General features: G+C 36.5%; 1 pseudogene; it reads left to right on the forward strand.

Annotated features, from left to right (window-relative positions):
* Window positions 1–2,561: 2,561 nt before the first annotated feature.
* On the forward strand, window positions 2,562–2,684 carry LOC116084026 (annotated as a pseudogene).
* The last annotated feature ends 2,587 nt before the right edge of the window (window positions 2,685–5,271 follow it).

Here is a 5,271-nt window from a genome sequence, read left to right on the forward strand (position 1 = left end):
AATTCTTTTATGTTTCTTTCCATTTAATTTGATATTGGCTGTTGGTTTGCTATATATTTCCTTTATACTGTGTTTAGGTGTGCACTTGTATCCCTGATCTCTTCAGGACTTATAATATGAAGGGATGTTGTATTTTGTCAAAGGCTTTTTCAGCATCTAATGTGAAGTTCATGTGGCTTTTCTTTCAGTTTGGTTACATGATGGATTATATCGATGGAGTTTTGTATATTGAACTACTCCTTCATCCCTGGAATAGGCAATAAATGGGGGAACTTAGACTATTGATAGAGATATATATCTGCTCACCATTTTCCCTATGAGAGGTGAAAACAGTAAGTTTTAGAAGTATTACCATATCCATTGTTTGTAATTTATATTGAAACCCACATTGTAGAAAAGATAATAGAGTCACAAGTTATATGTCATAGTAGAAACTTGCTAAATGATTTTGGGTTAAAACAACAGTTAGAGAAAGAACTGAAGGAGCTGAAGGAGTTTGCAGCCTCATAGAAGGAACAACAATATCAACCTACCAGACCCTACAGAGCTCCCAGGGACTAAACCACCAACCAAAGAGTACACATGGAGTGATCCATAACTCCAGCTGCAATTGTAACAGAGGATGGCTTTGCAGGACAAATGGGAGGAAAGGCCCTTGGTCCTGTGAAAGCTCCATGCCCACCTCCCTTGTAGAGGAATGCCAGCCCTGAAGTGAAAGTGGATAGTTGGGTGGGGGAATACTCTCATAGAAGCAGGGGGCATGGAAGTGGGATAGGGGGTTGTTGGAGGGGAAACCATGAAAGCGGATAACATTTAAAATGTAAATAAAGAAAATACCTAATACAAAATTTTAAAAAAGGAAAAAAAAAGAATAATTAAAAAAAGTGTAAACACCTTTTAAGGAGAGTTGAGGGAAGAAAGAAATCTTCCATGGAACAGAAAGGACAATAGCTTGCTTAATCTTGACTTTTCAGTATGATTACAAATAGAGAAATAGAAGCTTTACCCTCTCTGCAGAAGACTGGATATACATTCAGCACGGTGAGAAGCACATTTAATTCTATCCATAGAAGACAACCAAAGAAAACTTAAAATCTTGAGTTTTGACTATACTAGTGGATACTATAGTGAAAGGCTTTGCCAGAGTTAGACTAATAACATTTAGAATTACATTAATTAATGTTAAAACTCTAAACTTTGAAAATTTACTATATTATCATAGAGAAAAAATGAAATCTGAAGCAAATTTTCATTTCTTTTATATATCTTATATCACTTTCTTATCACTATTCAAGCTTTCACATTTTTCAACACTCATAACTTATACTTACCAATCTTAAAATACTGTCTTAGATCTGAAAATATTTTCTTAAATCCTCATAACTTAAGCTTCTGTATCCTCAGACCTTATGTAAACTATACACTTTTATTTTCCTTGCCAATTAATCCCCACGAGACACAGGTTGTTGCCTGGGAGAGAAGTAAACTTACTAGATAGAGTAAAGGTAACTCTAGAAGAGTGAAGCTTGAGGCCTAAACTTTACACATGAAGAGAATTAGAAGTCTTCTGAAACTTTAGTCTCTGTTATTAAATTGATGAATTGTTCAATAGTCTTTAAACCCAGTGAATGAAGCCAGGACAGATTAATTCTTCAAATGTGGAGAAATAAATGGATACCTGGATATGCAAGGCATTTTGAGAAGTTTAAACCTGTAAATGCCTACACTAACAACCTCAGAGTAAACCCAAGAAACTAACAATAATTTGTCTAGGCTTTTAACAAAGACACACAAACCCAAACCAAACTCAGTATCTTGAAAGAATAAGACTAGGAAGGGCACAAATCTATCAACTAGCAGGAGAAACAATATAAAGAAACATCGAAAGACAGTTGATTATTTGAAAGGAAAAACAAACAAAACAAACAAACAAAAATGAAACAAAGAAAGCAACAGGACTGATAAACCCTTAAGTAAATAACACAGAATCCTGTGCCACAGTGCCCTGAGCTGATGATCCTGTGCTACAGCTCTCCAAACCTAAATATAGCTGGTAGAAAGCTGGTCTCCCTTAAGAGCTGACACACCTGTGAGCACAGATAAAACCACCAGTTGTGCTCAGAGGGACCCACCCAGAGCCCTCATAACAGAGGAACTAAGGAGCAACCTGGGACAGGACCCTCTGGTCTCCATCTGCACCCTGGAGCTAAGACTGTTAAAAAGCCCTCCATTCCAAAATCCTACCCAGAGAGCTGGTCTCCCAAAGAGTGCTGATACACCTATGATCAGAGGCTCACAGTCCCAAAGAAGGAATTAGCTCCAGGCAGAGACAGCAAGACCAACTATCATCAGAGACAACCCGATGGTAAGAGGCAAGCACATGATCATAAGCAACAGAAAACAAGACTACTTGCCATCCTCAGAACCCATCTCCCCACCACAGCAAGTCCTGGATACCCCATTGCATCAGGAAAGCAAGATTCAGATTTAAAATCACTTCATATGAAGATGATAGAGGACTTTAAAAAGGACATAAAGAACTTCCTTTAAGAAATACAAGAGTCTATGGCCATAACACCCTGAATGCGCCCAATCCCATCTGATCTCAGAAGCTAAGCAGGGTTAGGCCTGGTTAGTACTTGGATAGGAGACTGACCGCCTGGGAATACCGGGTGCTGTAGGTAAAAAAAAAAAAAAAAAAAAAAAAAAAAAAAAAAAAAAAAAAAAAAAAAAAAAAAAAAAAAAGAAAGAAAGAAATACAAGAGAATACAGGTAAACAATTTGAAGCCCTTAAAGAGGAAACATGAAAATCCTTTAAGAAATTATAGTAAAACACAACCAAAAAAGGTGAAAAAAAATTGAACAATATCAGCCAGGAACTAAGAATAGAAATATAAACACGAAAGGAAATCACAAAGGGAGACAACCCTGGAAATAGAAAACCTAGGAAAGATATCAGAAATCATAGGTAAAAGCATCACAAACAGAATACAAGAGATAGAAGAGAGAATCTCAGGTGCAGAAGATAACACAGAAAATATTGACACAGGAATCAAAGAAAATGCAAATGGAAAAAAGCTCCTGACCCAAACCATCTAGAAATCCAGGACACAATGAGAAGATCAAACTTAAAGATGATAGGTGATAGAGTGAAGATTCCCTACTTAAGGGTCAGTAAATATCTTCAACCAAAGTATAGAAGAAAACTTTCCTAACCTAGAAAAAGAGATACCCATGAACATAAAAGAAGTCTACAGAACCTCAAATAGATTGGACCAGAAAAGAAATTCCTCCTGTCACATAATAATCAAAACACCAAATACATTAAATAAAGAAAGAATATTACAAACAGTAAGAGAAAAAGGTCAAGTAAGGCAGACCTATCAGAATTACACCAGACTTCCCAACAGAGAATATAAAAGCTAGAAGATCCTGGGCAGATATCATACAGACCTTAAGAGAACTCAAATGCCAGTCGAGGCTACTATGCCCAACAAAACTCTCGATTAACATAGATGGAGAAACCAAGATATTCCATGCCAAAATCAAATATACACAATATCTTAGCACAAATCCAGCCCTAAAAAGGATAATTGATGTAAAACTCCAAAACAAGAAAGGAAAACACACTCTAGAAAAAGCAAGAAAGTAATCTTTCAACAAACCCAAAAGATAGCCACATGAACATAATACCACCTCTAACAACAAAAATAACAGGAAGCAACAATCACTATTCCTTAATATCTCTCAACATCAATGGACTCAATTCTCCAATAAAAAGGCATAGCCTAAGACACTAGATACATAAACAGGCCCCAGCATTGTGTTGCATACAGGAAACATACCCCGTATCAAAGAGGTAGCAGTATCTACTACCTCAGAAAAAAGGGCTAGAAAACAATTCTCCAAGCAAATGGTCCCAAGAAACAAGATGAAGTAGCCATTTTAATATTGGATAAAATTGACTTTCAACCAAAAGTTATCAAAAAAGATAAGGAAGAATACCTCATATCCATCAAAGAAAAAAATCTATCAAGAACTCTCAATTCTGAACATCTATGTTTCAAATGCAAGGGTACCCAAATCTGCCCCTACCTGTAGAACTTAAACGATGGGGTTCTGGAGCAGAGGGAACTGCAGTGACAAATTTGGGTACAAGAGGCTCAAAGGAAGGAGACAAGACAAAAAATTCTGATCAAGTCTCAATTTACTCCAGGGAAAGGGGCTATTTAAAACTACAGACCACAAAAGTATTTGCCCAAGTGCACAAGCCAAACCAGCATTATTGTTTGTTTACACATCAGCATAAATGGAACGTCCACATTGTAAAATGTCCGGAAAGGAATGTCCTCATTGTGAAAATTCCAGAAAGGAATGTCCTCATTGTACATTGTACGGAAAGTCCCATATTGTAAAATGTCAATTGCAGGAACAGAAGCAAGATAGAGGAAGAATTAAAAAAGTCTTAGTTAATAGATGATGGCCCAGGGACAAGATGGAGACTGAAATGCCAGGGGCTTTGGGGCCCCAACACACATCCATAAAAAGAAACTTTACTAAAGCACAAATCACACATTGCATCTCACTCAATAATAGTGGGAGACTTCAACACCCCCTATTCAGCAATGGACAGATCATGGAAACAGAAACTAAACAGAGACATGGTTAAACTAACAGAAGTTATAGGCCAAATGGATTTAACAGATATCTATAGAACATTTTGCCTAAAGAATATGCCTAAACAAAACAAAAGAATATGCCTTTTTCTCAGCATCTCATGATACTTTCTCCAAAAACAGACTCAACAAATACAAGAAGATTGAAATAATCCCATATATTATATCAGATCACTATGGACTAAGGCTGGTCTTCATTAATAGCAAAAACAACAGAAAGCCTACATAAACATGGAAGCTGAACAACACCATACTCAATGATAACATGATCCAGGAAGGGAAAAAGAAATTAAACAGTTTTTAGAATTTAATGAAAATTAAGTCACAACATATGCAAACTTATGGGACAAAATGAAAAGTGTGCTAAAAGGAAAACTACTAGCTCAGCTCTGTGTGCCTCCAAAAACAACCTGGAGAGAGCACACACCAGCAGCTTGACAGCATATAAAGAAGCAAAAACACCCAAGAGGAGTAGATGGCAGGAAATATTCAAATGCAAAGCTGAAGTCAACCAAGTAGAAACAAAAAGAACTATATAAAGATTCAACAAAACCAGGAGCTTGTTCTTTCAGAAATCCAACAAGATAGATAAAAG

The sequence above is a fragment of the Mastomys coucha genome, unplaced genomic scaffold, assembly GCF_008632895.1.
Source record: "Mastomys coucha isolate ucsf_1 unplaced genomic scaffold, UCSF_Mcou_1 pScaffold8, whole genome shotgun sequence".
In the NCBI taxonomy this organism is placed as follows: Eukaryota; Metazoa; Chordata; class Mammalia; order Rodentia; family Muridae; genus Mastomys; species Mastomys coucha.